This window comes from Paralichthys olivaceus, chromosome 3 (genome assembly GCF_024713975.1).
Source record: "Paralichthys olivaceus isolate ysfri-2021 chromosome 3, ASM2471397v2, whole genome shotgun sequence".
NCBI lineage: Eukaryota > Metazoa > Chordata > Actinopteri > Pleuronectiformes > Paralichthyidae > Paralichthys > Paralichthys olivaceus.
In genome coordinates this window covers 4,012,084-4,027,756 of record NC_091095.1, presented here as the reverse complement: position 1 = coordinate 4,027,756, position 15,673 = coordinate 4,012,084, and the positions used below count along the sequence as shown (strand labels likewise).

At 42.2% G+C, this 15,673-nt stretch overlaps 1 long non-coding RNA gene across 1 annotated transcript in view; it reads right to left on the bottom strand.

Annotated features, from left to right (window-relative positions):
* The window catches only part of LOC138407069 (uncharacterized), a 38,782-nt gene that overhangs the window by 17,757 nt on the left and 5,352 nt on the right, over positions 1 to 15,673 (bottom strand). Inside the window, exon 2 of the long non-coding RNA XR_011240507.1 lies at positions 13,242 to 13,340. This is a non-coding gene — a long non-coding RNA (uncharacterized lncRNA). The remainder of the gene's footprint in view (positions 1 to 13,241; positions 13,341 to 15,673) is intronic.

The window sequence follows — 15,673 nt, the reverse complement described above, 5'->3', positions numbered from 1 at the left end:
AGTTTTCTTGTGTGTTACTCAATACACCAGCCGACGGTGTAAATCTATCAATACACCTTAAATTTGGACCATTACATTAGTTTTTATTTGGACCACTCGCATGTCAAACGCTTAAGTGATGATTGGATCCTTCAAGCATATGAATTTCAACCGAAATATGCGAACTACAAATATTAAAATTCATTATTTGGAGAAAAAGGTGGTGACGTGTTACTCTGGCGTCCTCTGGCAAGACTACACCCACACGCTCTCAACCAAAATGGTCGGTTCTCATACTGCCCAAAACTCTTACTCAAAGCCTTATTCAATACATCACTGCATTGTGAACATCCATTATCTATACTACTTGTCCTCTGAGAGACGCAGAGGGAGCTGGTGCCAATCCCAGCTGACAGTGGACGAGAGCCGGGTGCACCTCGGACAGGTCACCAGCGTATCGAATGTATAGACAAGCAACCTTTCACACCTACAGACAATTCAGAATCTCTAGCTAAGCTGCATGTCTTTGAACCGTGGACGGAAACGGGAGTAGCCACAAAAAAACAAAAAAAAAAAGAACATGCAAACTCTCCACAAGAAAGCACTCGCTGGCCTTCAAGGTTTGAAGTGAGAACTCCGAGGTGACAAATGAACCCTTGTACCACTGTGATGACCGCATTGTGTACAATTTGAAATCCAAATGGAAAACTTCCCGTGCTGTCTCTTGCTGGTCTAAGCTGTGAAAAGATAAAAATTCAAGTGCATAGCAGCATATGTCTGACAAGATGCTGCATTAGCCTGTGACAGTCTTGAGCTTGTGGGAAATGGTGTTTGTTGTTCTGTTTATTCTTACTGGTAGTGCAAGAAGGGTTCAGTTCCTACGCAGCTCTTTAATACTTGCCACAGTTCTTTGCTGTATGTTCATGACTTAACCAGACACAGATTCACCAGGACCAGTTCGACTTTTTTGTCAGTGTAGTTTCTAGTGAGTCCTGAGCTGAGACGAACACAGACAGACAGACACACCCCACACAGACACTGTTGATGACTCTGTAGCTACTGAGCTTTAATGCCAGCATCTGTGCTTTGGCTGTTTGGGTCCAGGGGTCAATTTGAGCTTCGGTATCTTAAGACTGGACAACAGAAAATCATGTTGACCATTTTCTCTGGTCTGACTTTTAAGAGATTTTCTCACATCTAAAATTTAACCCCACAGTTCCGCTTCTGCTGCTGCACTCTTGTATACTCGAGTAAGACAAACACCACTAACGGCAGTCCAGACATTCTCTCACTGGAGAACATTCAAAAGCATGCAGGCATGCAGCATGCTCGTGTAACGAATGAGAGTTATGCACGCACATTCATCTTAGCACACTCCAAAATCAAAACAGGCATGCATCACACACAGCGACTCAGGAGGACATTCGAGGTAAAGGCCGCAGTGTCCTGTGGCCCTGTTGCAAAACACTATAAAACGAAACTTTGATTACATTCCTCTGCGACCGCTCATATCCCACTTTGCATTCCCAACAAGTGTTCCACGTAAAGCCGCTCAGCTTTCATGATGCAGGGCGGCACTCGACATGGAGCCTGTGTGGGTGACTCATCCGTGATGCATTTGTTTGATGTCCTGAGCTCGAGACCTCCCAACATTTTATGTCCCACCTGCCACATAGGTTCGAGGTGGGGGTGGTGGAGCGCAGAGAGGGTGGGCATTAAAATAAAGACATGCAAAGACATGTTACATGGAGTAACTGCATGCCTAACGTGTGTTTTATGATCTGTACATTACTGTATACTGAGGCTACGAGGGGTCAACCCTTTGATGGCCGCAGCTCTGCATCATATGAGAGCTCTGGGGAATCGAACAGCTTAGTCTGTCCTCACACTGGAGCTTCATCCACACTAAAATGTTTTCTTGTTTTGAAACGATGTTCTAAAAGGACCTCTGTCCAAAAAAACAATTTCTGTCCATTTTGAATGTTTCTAGATTCTAGTTTCCTAGGTTCTACCAAGACACATAAAACCATCTTAACGCCTTTTTATACTTCGGCTTAAACAAAAACTTACTCCCTAGAAACCAACTCTACAAGTTGCATCCGCACATATCTCAACAACTGTGACTGGTCTGCTTGGTCGCATGTCTCGTACTACAGTTGGTTGCTCAGTTACAGAATATACGACGAACCAGGTAAAGCAATGGTGAAAATTAAGAGCAGGGATTTCTTTTCTTGGAGCAGCAACGAAGTGGAACTGACAGTAAGTGTTAGCAACGCTTTCCATTCACCGGTGATAGTCGAGTCGTGAGTGATAAACAATCAGGAAGATAATGCCGACGTCTCAGTTTCTGCTGCACTAGGATGCTTCCCTGGAGTTTTCAAACTAAAACAGGACAGTTTTTCCAAACTTCTCTGTTGTAGGTGCTTGAAAACTCCGAAGTAGTGTGGATGCCAGGCGTAACCGTAGCAACAATGATTTTAAAAAGTAATTAGTGTGTATGTAGCCAGGGAGAACTAGAGTCTTTAAGAGGGCAATGCATTTTTAGTTTTTCTGGATTTATAAAACAGCCTCCTCACTCATCTTCCTCCACTTGCGTTGGTTTTTCCACCAAAATTTGCTGCCATTTTGGCGACATTCAAAAAAGAGATTTAGATGAGACCACCATGTTTGAGATATTCAAATCCAATGTTCTAAAAAGTTACTGGTTTCCATTAATGTCCTTCAGCTCCACTTTCTTGTTGCTTCTATATCTTTCTTCTTTCTGGCCAAGACTTGACAAAGATTTTGATGTTAAAAGAATATCCTGTTTAAAATTATGGTTTAAATAAATCAATGTGTTTTCAGGCTTTGAATTTAGTTTTTCTTCTCTCTTTGGTTCCACCCTGGTGACACACACATTGGTTTTCATTCAAAAATCTTATTTTCTTGGGTTTTCCTTCATCTTCTTTGTTTAGTTTATGTTTTGGTTCATGAAAAATTATGATGCTGGGTAGGAGTCTCAAAAAGATATTTGGATATAAAGAGACCATCATGGTTAAATCTATGGTTGAATAAATGAATCCTGTTGTCTCTGAATCCCCTTTTTTCTCCCTTTTCCTTGCTCTTCTTTGTTTAGTGTCTTAAAAATGTAAATTCCTCAGAGAATAAAGGTAAAATACATGAAATTATCAGATGAATGCAATACTAAATATTTAGGTGTATAATTTAAGATGCACTGTGACAGAAGAAACGTGATTTTACATTTTACGGAACAGAATAAGGGGATAAAATAAGTGTCTGTTTTCTGTTCTTCTCAATCAACCTACCAGATGATTTGACCATAATGAATTTCTTTTTAACCCTTTGACTGCAGCTCAGGAGGCAGGACTTCAGCGCAGCTGCGGCTTGAACAATTGGTCGTGGCAGGGTGATTGACAGACTGCACGGCTGAGCTATGATTGGCCGCTGAAACCTCCTGATCTGTCTCCACCAGTCCTTGCCGGTCAGGTGACTGTGACACGCTGTAAAATCAATGTTATCAATCTGTCCCCACAATCGACAGGACCACCGCTAATGGAGAGCTGAATTTTATCAATGCAATAAAGTCTTCCTCTTTTCCTCCTTTAGCAGAATAAAAGTCTAATTTCACCTCCTCTGGCTTGTTTGTGGTTTATTGCAGATTAGATTTATCATGAGGCAGTTTAAGGGATCAAACGGGTTATGGCCGATTCTGTTTCTTTTTAACTCTTGGCCTCAGAAACACTAAATCCCTGCGAGCATTACTGGACAGATAAGATCAAGCATCATGCCGTGGTGTAAATTGTGCGTGAGACGTCACTTTCGATCTGGCTCACAGACGTCATCATATGATGTAGTTTTCTCCACACTTGTCTTTCTGTGTCAGTGAAATTAAACCCAGTAACACAAAAGTGCCTCATAAACAATTGTTGTTATGAAAAATACAATGACTTCACCATGTGTTTCAGGGTGTTTGTGTATATAATGTGAATTTACGTGTGTGTGCGTGTCTTTCATCACAGAAGTGTTTTATCACATTTGGTCAGACCTGATTTTAATGTTCATCCTCTCCTGCACTGACGTGCACACGGATCACGTAACATCAGTTCTCCAATGACATGATCAAGTAACAAAGACTCATTAACTTCATACTACTTCAGGGAAAATATCTGATGGAACATTGAAGTATTTTCATATCACTTTCTTGAAGGATTCTTGGATACGTTTACACTTGTAAAGCCAAATCATCTATATCGCCCCCTGTTGGCTGACTGCAGTATGAGTCATAAACCTCCATGTTAATTTTCAAAAATCAATCCCTGGCTCACCTCGAAGAAAGAGTGCTGACAAAAGTAGGTGAATAACATATATGTTGAATATTTGAGTGATTTAAAGAAACTGCTTAGCTGGTCGCTGTAGATCCACCTTTACAGTCCACGCAAAAACCCTTTGGAAATGACAAACACAAACTTCTCTTTTAATTTTAATGATTCAAGATTGTGTTTGATAGAAAGTTTCAGCTGATACTTGAACTGTTTTTCTCTTCTTTTTTTTTTTTTTTTAAGCTTTGTACAGTTTTTTTCCCCCGGTCCATTGTGGTTTTTTGTTTGTGGAAAAAGTGACAAGTCAGTGGAAAAAAAAAATTAGATACCACACAAAATGAGTGATTCAGCTCATCAGACACCTCTCTCAGCAACAACATCATCAGTCAAGCATCCAGTGGTCGAGGCCGACCACAGCCGGTGGTGACAGACGCTGCTTCCACACTCAGATCTGTCCAGATGAGCAGTTTAGCTCCATATCAGAAATAATCTCTGTCCATACTAAATGAACATGCACATCACTGACAAGACTAAACTCAATAACAGCTTTCCTTCTGCATGCAGCCAGTCATGACTTTATCAAATTTATGTTTTCCATGTTGTATTCACCACAAAGAGGCTGGATGTTATTCCAGAAAGGTGTCACGTGATAGAAAAGAAATTAGAAAAGGATATGGTGTAATGGGAACACACGATCAGGAAGCGAATGTGGGTGACAGCATCATCGTTACCAAAAATCTGTCTAGATTGAAGCCGTTTTCAGACATGAACTCTGGAAAATGTTCGGACAAAGGGGGTCTGGACTTTCTCCAGAACACAGAAGAAGAATCTCCGCTCAGACGCGTTCACTGCAAGAGGAGAATCTCTGGAGCATTCGGACGACGGGTGGCGCAGCAGGATATGACTTAAAAAACGTATAACGACAACAGCATCGGGCTCTCGAATCTCATCGTCTTTCCAAATGACATCTTCTTCAGTATGAATATCTTTGGCTCCTGTTTCTCAGATGTACTCTTCCAGCTTAGTGTCCATCGTGTGTTAGAAACGTCATCAACACGTCCACTCGCTCGCGGTCAATTCCCCGGATACTTTTCCTGCTGTATTCTCACATGGGACATTAAACATTGACAAGAACCTCTGACTCTGACATTTACTTTCTTACACTCTCTCCAGAGATTATCCAGGTTTCACTGCAGGTCTGAAAGTAGCTGGAGTTTTCAAACTAAAAGTATCTCAGTATCAGGTGTATGAATATGAAAAAACGTAATTATTTCTTTCTTGGCCTGATACTCAACACTTCCCTCCTTTCCAGTGAGAACACCGCCAAACACACACATGCACACAATCCCTATGTGTGATGTCGTACTTGCAGCTCTGCCGGCCTCCTGGTGTGAACGGGCCAGTTCCAGAGCAACATGTTCTTTTGTGGCGGCAAGCGGCACTTTCAACTTAATGAGGCCATGTACCGCCTGATTCATTTACTCTAAAATACATGTTGTGGCCGCCTAGAGCAGTGTGTCATTAGAAATCACTTGACGAGAACCCAAAACAGAAACGTCTCAGCACTCCTTGCTCTTTTTTTTTTTTCTTCTCGTCCACGGCGGAGGGGGAAAGAGAGACGGACAAATGCAAAGAGTAAAGGAGAGAAGGAGAGAGAGAGGGGGAGGAGGATGAGTGAGAGGGGTGAGGGGTGTTAAAAAAAGTGTGAACTCCTGCTCCTTTGTGACCTGTTGGAATCATTTGGTGAGCATTCAGGGTCAGCGAGGACAAAGGAGGGAGGGGAGTCTGTTCTTTCTCCGCTCGGCAGGGAACAGCTCATGCTTGACTAACTCTTTGGATCCCCGCTGAGCCAATCTATATGCTCTTTCTTCTGCCCTTGTATCTGATTCTGAAAGTGTGTAAAAGCCAATCATTATGTTTGTTTCAGATATCACTGACCTCTGCAGGCGTGCATGCTTCCGTGCGTGCGTTTGGAAAGGAAACCTCCAGGCATTTTTTTTTTCTCATGCACCGACTTTTCAGCAGCATCGTCCCTAAACCGCACATCAGAGTGTCTCTGGGAAGCGAAGTGTTTCTGTCCAACGTGTTTTGCGCCGCATGTTGCTCCAGAGGTGTAATTATGCTGGGTTTGAAAGCACAGACACCCCCATGTCAAAGACAGACTCTATAAATCACACACAGTCATTAGTGGGGAAAATATGCTTTTTTCTATTCTTTTGAGGGCTTGGCAATACAACATAAAGCCATGACAAATACAAGCAATAAACTATTTATTGTCCCGAGTGTAGAAATGGTTACATCTCTCCACACAGACAGGAATGGCATTTACGCAAACGAATTGGCTGTAAACGCTTTTTATTTGAAACCCAGGATATAATTAGAAACTTGTGGCTTTCCAAGAAAGGATATGTATGTGCGTGCATGTATGTGTGTGTAAGACTTGATGAGCCTATGTGTGTGTGTGTGTGTGTGTGTGTGTGTCTTTCTCACACTCACTTTCTCTTCTACATTATGTCAAGTAGCTCCCAAATATTTTGTGTTAGAAATAAAGTTCACATGAGGAATTTCTCAGGTGGTCGTGGCAAAGATACATTAGACTATATGGTCAGGAAATATGAATCTGACATGTACCAGTTGTTCACAGTGAACAGAAAACCCAGTATCCGACTGCACAATATTCCTGCGTCACCACATCTTCAACTGCATGTGTAATCATAAATTATAATAAAGATTTTTTTAATCCTAAATACTCACAAGTACCCGAGCCTCTAATTTCCGTTTGCCTTTTAAAATGAACAAATACGTCTTCTGTGTTTTTTAAATATCCATCAATGATTTAATCAATCAATTTATTTACAAATCCTGTTTTTATGTCTCTGTATATTTCCAGGATTTTCATTTGTCCATCTGTCTCACTCTCAGGAACAACATGCGCAGATGTCTTCAAGTTTGGTGGAAACATTTGCTTGGTCTCAAGGATGAATGGATTAGAATTTGATGGTCAGCAGTCACATCATTTTGGAATTTACCAGGAATGCAAACAGGACGTTTAATCATGGCACAAACATTCACTTCAACTCTCGGATCACCTGATTAAAATTCGGTGGACAAAGGTCAAGGTCACCTTGACTTTACAAAAGATGTTTTTTTTGTCTCAAGAATGAGATATTTCCTAAATATCTAAAACCTTCGCAGAGACTGGGGCGTTGCAACAGAGTGGGCAAAACAGGCAACTGTCTGGGGCCCCGAGCTGAGAAAGGGCTCCCGAAAAGAGGGGCTGATTCTGTCCACAAAACAATCCTCCACAAACTCGGTTATCTACATAGAGGAGACTGCAACAACGCCATGGTCTGGAACGAAAAGAAAATACAGATATTTACGAGTCATCACACATGAACTGCCCGTCACGTCAATTAGAAACAGGCTGAGCGAGATGTTTGAGATTAACTTCTCCCTCTCGTGATCTTGTGAAGAACTCATCAACCTCAAATTAAAATCTGTTCAGTTCTGCTCCCACACCATCCTCCAGACTCAGCAGAGCAGGTGGCATGGAAACACGACCATTAGGAGACAGAGGGATGTTGGCCCAGGCAGAGATATTGCTTTCACTCCCGGCATCTTTTATTATTGCTCTCACCCCCCCACCACCATCACCACACCACAAATCAGACGATATGATTCACATACTCCCGAGCCCTTCCTCCCATCCTTCCCATCATCCCTCCCCCGCCGGACTCCCCCACAGCCTTCCCAGCGCTGCGAGAGGACCGGGATGTGACCACGCATGAGGTACACGAGATTAATCTGCCATTTGATGGGAAGCGTGTTGTTCTCAAGGTCTCGCAGGGGGAGACAGATTTGAAAGCTGGAGTGAGATTACATTTTCATTCTTCTCTCTTTTTCCACTGCTGACAGAGGAGCACGGTGTATTTACTTTACCAACCTTTTACAGCCACCCCCACCACCGCCGTCACCACCGCTGCCTCACTCAGCTTCTCTGTTTAGCGATTAGATGCGGGAACCATTAATTTCTCCCGCACATACACCCCCCACTCTCTCTATTCACTTAAACAATCTGCAGAGCCCAACATGCCCTTTACAGAATCACTGATGCGTGGAGCACAGGGACATGTGTGTGAGTGGGAACATACAGTAAACACACACACACACACACAATACACGCACTTAAAGAAAGAAAATATACCGAAGAACGATTCTTGAGATTCCAACAGAAAGGTTGGTGGTTTACTGCTCTTATGGAGGATGGAAGTTACAGAGGGAGTCAGCTTCACAGCAAAATAGATGCATCAAGCAAAGATATCGGCAAAAACTTAACCTCAAACCTTGTTAGCAAGATTATTCAAAAACTACTGGACAGATTTCCATGAAACTTGGTGGAAGGATGGGGCCAAGAAAGAAATGATTAAACTTGGGATGGGTCGCTGTGGTTTTCACTGTGGTCTCACATGTTGGTTTCTTTTTCTTTCAGCTTGCGTCTGACTAGCAACTCACTCAGACAGTCGCATTCTCACGTACAGCCTCTTTCCACATAGTTTCAGGAGAATATCTGGAGTTCAGTACATGTCAGTAGTGTTCTATGGGTTAGTGAGTTTTGCAGAAGGAATTTCCATCTTGGCAGAATCAGCTGAGGGTCAGTGACAGTAAATTAATTTGTTCATTGGCGGAAAAATAAACAACAATTTTGTTTATTTTCATGTGAAAACATTTGCTGGGTCTTGCAGATAAAATTGGATCCATGGATGAGTCTAAGAAGAATATTATTATTATTCTGGTTGTGATACAAACTGTTATGGGTTTGTATTCTGGGTAATTATTTGGATCTGTGATCATATTAATATGATATGGGTGGGGTTTTGTTTATATGAGCACTTGTTTACCATTTAAGAGATGAATAAAAAGAAGGAAGGAAGGATTCATTGAAGCACATGTTTGCTACAGCAGGTTTTTGGTTGATTTAAAATCAGATGGAGCTCTGTGAGCATGCTCCTTACATTATCTTACACCATCGAGCGCCGTAGCCACACCTACATTTTTCTATACAGCCTGTCAGCCCCCCCTCATTTGCAGCATGGGGAGCATCCATTAGAACACAGCTAGGTGCTGCTCAGAGAAGCTGTTAGCTGAGTGCAGCAGCTAAGACACGTCACGGTGGACGGGCTCCACACCGAGACCTAATCAGTCACCCACTATCCAAACAGCACGTCAGACGCACAGGTTTAGCCGGCGTTCAGCAGGGTTCATCTGGAGCCACTCTGCAGCTGGTGTGCAGGACATGTTGCCTTTTAGCCCGTTCACACACCTGCTCAGTGTCAGGCCAGGCTCCGACACGTGTCAAAATATACGGCAGCCGATAGTGAAACATTCGTACGTAATGGGCAGCATGTTTGACATTTTGTCAGCAAACCTCTGGTTAAACCTGCAGTTTTATCAGAAAGAAAAGTTTCTTTATTTTCCAAAAGCTTTAATCATTTAATTTCAAATCTTTGCTTTTCATCATCTTGAAAAGCGACGGAGATACAGAGACTTTTAGGCCTTTGAGACACGAGTCAGTCAGTCACGATTATTCACAGAACACCAGTGTGCTTTTAAATGTTGACAATTATGTACACAGCATAAATCATGATTCCAGTATTGGAGTATAGTGCACCACCCAAAATGCAAGATCAGGCATTGACGAGTACTCAAATCTATGCACTGATCCGACACCATGTATTTAAATATATGTATATTATATATATATAATAATTTATAGTGAAGAAGAAGTGATTTTTGATAGTTAAGTACAATTTGGCAATATTTCACACTGGAAAGTCACACAAGTAAAACGTTGACCTGTTGCACATGGAGCTGTTGAAAGGACGTAATAGTTGTGTTTTCCTAGATTTATGGATTTGTGTTCTTTTTCAGTTAAGACTTTCAAAGTAGATAATAAAAGATGTTCTGTGTTATGTGTTTGTTTTTCAAAGGGGTTTAACCTGAGCCAGGCCACACAACAACAGATGATGAGCCACCCATTTCACATTAAACCTTATATTAAATCCATGCGTTGTCTAAGTTATAGTTGAGATTAATGGGATTTCACATGCGGTTAGCTTTAAAAAAATCAGAGTGAAAACCTTTCTTGAACATTTCCTGTTTTTTGTTTTTATAATTTTTTTATTTTTTAAATCAAATGGCTTCAAACAGATCTTTTGCTCACATGCCCAGTTCTCTGGAGGTGACATCACTACTTGTGATGTGCTGGGTGCAAACATCGCTGCTCCAAGATCCAAGATTAGACGCATCTCCTCTACAGGCTCTTCATCTCCCCGTGTTTCTCCCTTCGCTCGTTTCAGACTCAAATCTCAATGGTCTCTGTAAAAACTGTTTTCTTTACCACTCTCTTCAAGTCTGTTAGAAGTTGTACGAACTGCACTGTCGGTCTTCTCCTGTTAGTCATAGTTAGACTTTGTGAGAGTTAGGTCTCAGAGTCTCAATCCTCTTAGTAAGGACTTTGTCTTTGCAGTGAAACACTCTCTGATCCCGTCCACACTGCTGGACCGAATGGCTTTTAGAAAGCGTGGGACAGCGTTTGAAGCGGCTGTGCCCGTTGAGCAGCGAGACTCAAGACATCTGAGCGGCGCTAGCAGGGTATGTGTGTCAGGACAGGAAGGGGAAACTGATCCTCTTAGCAGCCTAGAATTGGCCTGCTCTCAGGAAAGTGTCACTTGAGTTGGTCAACCTGAGAGCGCCAGGCGAGATTGTCTGGCCTTGTATCACCTTCCCGGAGCAGCCTCCTCCTCCACCTCCTCCTCCTCCTCCTCCTCCTCCTCCTCCTCCTCCTCCGCCTGCCTGCTTGCCCGTGGGAGGACTTCTGACCTAAAGACAGTCGACTGTGAGCCTTCCTCGATGTGCTGTTAAGTATGCCGTACCTGGCCTCCAGGCATGAGTTCAATCCGAGATGCCACACTGCCTGTTTGACCAATTAGAGTGAGCCTTTGCTGGGCAGCACCCAGACCTCCTGCTGGGAGCTGCCAGGCATATCTAACTACAGCCCAAACAAACGACACAGACTTCACCGCAACACTTCATAACACATGCTAGAACCCTAACCTCTTTGCCTTCTGGTTGCTCCCACATGCAGCTGCCTTGATTAAAAACCTTCAGCTAGTTAACTTATTTTCAGGGGTTCTTTCTTCACCTTTCTAGCTTCGCACATTCCTCTTCTTGTCTCACTCTCCTTGCCTCCAGATGTTTCTCTAACCGTGTCATGCACACAGTGACAGAGGGCGGTCAGGCCATGTTCATTCCATCAATTTATTGAAAACAGACATAACAGGAAGAGCTCATTCCTGCAGAGCACCCCCCCCCTCCATTACAGAAATCAATAAGGAACGGCTGGTTTTAAAAGCATGCGTGATAGTTAATAGATTTCAATTGTGCAAGGCTGCACCATTCTCTCCAGAAAAGGGGGTGGCATTGTGTAACACCAGCACAATTTGTGCCATAAAAGTCCCAAATGTTGTAATGAGAGCGTTCTTATAATCTCTGGTACATTTACGCTAAAGTCAGAAAAGCTCAAATCACTGACGGCTGATGTGGAACATGTGGGAAATTTCATGGTTATGCAAGTTGGAAAACACATAAAAACTAAACAGGACTGTACTGACTCTATTTACCTGCTTTCACTCAAATGAGAACCTTAAGGGAACTTCTCACTGAGTCAGATACAGTTACAGCAACAACTGCAGGCTGACTGGACTTTCTGGAAAACGATTCAACTGTCAGTACCTCAAAACAGCCAAATTAATGAGGTCTGAGGACGGCGGTTAACAAAGGCAGATGTCTACCACCCAAGATGGCATCCTACATAGGATCACATCCCATCTTCTTTGCTCTGCTAAGATGAAAAGACAGTTAAAAGCATTAGTGGTAATGCTCCATGTCAGTCCTGACTATGATGGAACTAACAGATTTCCAACTTTCACCAACAAATCCTTGCATTTTTATCAGATTATATAATACACAATGAGTTTGAAGGCCCCCAAAAACATCCCAGATGCAAATATCATCCGGCAGAAATGAATCCAGCTTCGTGAGCTGATCCTCACGCACTGAGCCTGTCGACGCTGTCAGCGCCGCAGCTGAGTTAAGGAGCGCCAAATGATTTGCCTCAGATGGCAGCACAACACGTTATTTATGCTTTTCCCCCCGTAAGCCACAGACAACATCATTCAACAAAATTACATCTTATTCATTATCCTGATGGGAAAGCAAACCAACCGCGAAAAAAAAAAAGAAAAGTTGAGATTGGCTGAGCAGCACAATTACAGCAGTGCGACACAAATGCCCAAATAAGCATGTTTACCAAGCCGGAACACATTCTGTTGATAAGAAATGCCTTCGTGTGGCTGCTTAATTAATTTAAACCCTTTAACCGAGAATACGCTGAATCCTCCATCGTCAATCCAAGAAAATGGTTTAGAAGGAAAACATGTGAAGAGGCAGTCACGTAGTTCGACTGTGATGAAGGCTGGAGAGATTAAGATGATTGTTTTCCTGTTTAGCTCCATGATTTTTTTTTAAATAACTAAATCATACACGGCTTGAGTCGATTTCTGGGGATGGATTTTTCATTTTCATATTTGTTGATTACAACTTGGAATTACTTTGTGTTGCTCTGACCGTCATTTAAATCAGTTGTGATATTTTTAGACTCACTAGTTCAAACTGATTTCAAACTTCCTGGTTCAACTTTGATCTCCTGTACGTGTCATAGTTGTGCTCGTACACAATTTGGGCACATTTCTTTGTGATGAAGGAATTGTCACAAAACATATGCTCTAAGTTAACACTTTACTTTTTTAATCAAACAGTGTGGGGCACTTAACGTGGGGGGTGCAATGTTATCATAACTGCTACAGAGAGTGAAAATCCACCTACTTGCTTTTTCCATGAATTTTCAGCTCGATGTCACCGTGTTCGTTGTTGGTGGAATTGATCTCCTTGGTCACAAGACGACATCTGAGCAAACTGCATGAGCTGTGGATGAACGTGACAGAAAATAAACTCAACCTTGAGTTAAGATCTTATAGTTCAAAAATATACATGCATATATTCCTTTTCTCCCTTCATTAAATGTATTATTTAATATTATATAATTTAAGATTTTGTCTGTGTATTATTTTATTATTTTCATGTTTCTTTTGATAAACGAGTCAACATTTCTTGAGTCTTGTCCTTTAAATCTGACTGATTTTTCACCAGGATTCATGAGTTGTTCTCTTCCTGGAACCTCCCCCTCCTTTGTCCAGATCCATGCCACAATTTCATGAGTTCTTTGTTGGCCCATGTTTCATCCTTCCACCGAATTTCATGAAAATCTGTTGACTCATTTTGGTGTAATCTGAGGGTAAAGACAAAGAGAAAGCTGTGAAACCTCACCTCTGATGACATGTTTGATCACCAAATGATTTTAAAATTATTGTCGGTTCTGTTCTACGTTCTGTCTGTTAACTTCCAATCTCCACAACGAGTTAATAACTGTTTCTAAGAAGGGAGAAAAACACCAAAACAAGATCCACTTGGCGCTCGCTGTTGACCTAGAGTAGAAGATTGTGACGGCCTTGAATGTCGGCCAAGTGACGAATCACTAAATAACAGTGCTGTCAACATGATCCATGGTGCGTGGCCTATAAAATGTCTGTTCTTGTATGAAGTGATATGTGGGTCATAACGTGGTCAGCGAGTGCGGTGCGTGCTGATGGTATAGCTCGCATATGAGGACAGCACATGTTTACAGCGGTGAAATCTGCTGCTCGAATCACTTACGGAGGAAGGAAACAAATAAATCAGCAAGGTTAGTTTTCGTTCCTGCGAATCGTCAAATAAGAAAGTGCATAGTGCCGGTGTTGCTGAGGATTGTCACTGACTTTCCAATTAATGCTTTATGTGCTGATTGCGGGAATGTAACACAAAGGAATGTTGACTGGGACAGAGACGCTGAAAGCAAGTAGAGATTAATAATAAGAGAATATCGGATTCCTCGAGGCGGACGACACGAAGAGGGTGAAAGACAAAAGTGCAAGATGAAGGTCATTGGGTAAGACAGTTGGTTGAGACATCAACAGGGACAGGTTGAACATATGTTTTGGGAAATGAGACATGTATGTTTGTCCGAGTGGTTTTCTGATCTCAATTGATCTTTTTAACAAAGCGTAACTGTCCCGATAACATCATCTCTTTTTTAACTTTTGAATCTCAAAATCCACAGTGCGTGTCTGTTCAGGGGGCTCACTGAACCACCAAGAGGCCATATCCAGAAATGCATGTGGGGATATTATCTACGGGGTTTTTGTAACGCCAGTGTTTCCCATTAATTACTTGGACTGTGATAGTCAAATTTATCCTGCCACACTTTTCATCATGAACCAAAACTCAGCATTCTTTGACTCGTTCCTTCTTCTCCTTCTCAGCGCAGAAAGAAATCCTGCCAAACCAGAACCTAGCGGCATCTGTAGTCTTGGGAATTAACTGCGTGCTATCATGCTAGCACTGTCGGGTTTTGCAGTTAACCCATTCATTCTTGCGATTTTCCATCACTTTTTGGTCAGGATATGAAAATGCACAGGATATTTATTTTTCATTCCTGTAGTAGTTCAAATTGAACCTATGTTCAAATCTGAAGGATCAGTGGATGTCCTGCTTGGCCGTCTTTCACTGCAAGTTATCTCTTCTGCAGTGAACTGTATCCATTCAAGCAAAAAATGTCACTGACCTTGAGAACGTTGGATCCATCTAAGCTTGTGCCGTCTGACGACTGGTTAAGCAGCCAGGCAAACGATAACAGCGCATCAGAATGAACCCTGCGACCTTCATCGTGTGACAAAACAAACCAGAAGTGTACTGTATTCTTACAAAGGGGCCACAGTTTCCCAAAAAGCGTCTTTCTGCTGAATTAGTGCAAACTGTAAGGGCGCTTTAGGTAAATCACACGGACAGGCAGACAATAAACAAGCCAAAGGTCAGAAGCTGAACATTTTGAAAAAATGCGGATAGAGAAAAAAAATGTCAAGTAATAAGAAAACTAATCTTAGCTGGAGACGTTTTCTTGCTATTCCGGGGGTGTTTCCTTACCCTCTGCTTGTTTTTTCATTACGCAGTCTCAACACTTTTCTGCTTCTGTGGTGGAAATCACACAATGGCCAATACTGATTGCTTTATTTTCTCAGTGTGTACCCCCCTCTCATGTTTATTATTGCAGAACAGGAGGATATGCCGGACAAGAGGAGGGGGGGTGCGATGCTGAGCCTGCACAATCTGAACATTTTCTTCTAATAATTTGAAATCCTTCGGGGTACAGGAGGCAAGGTGCA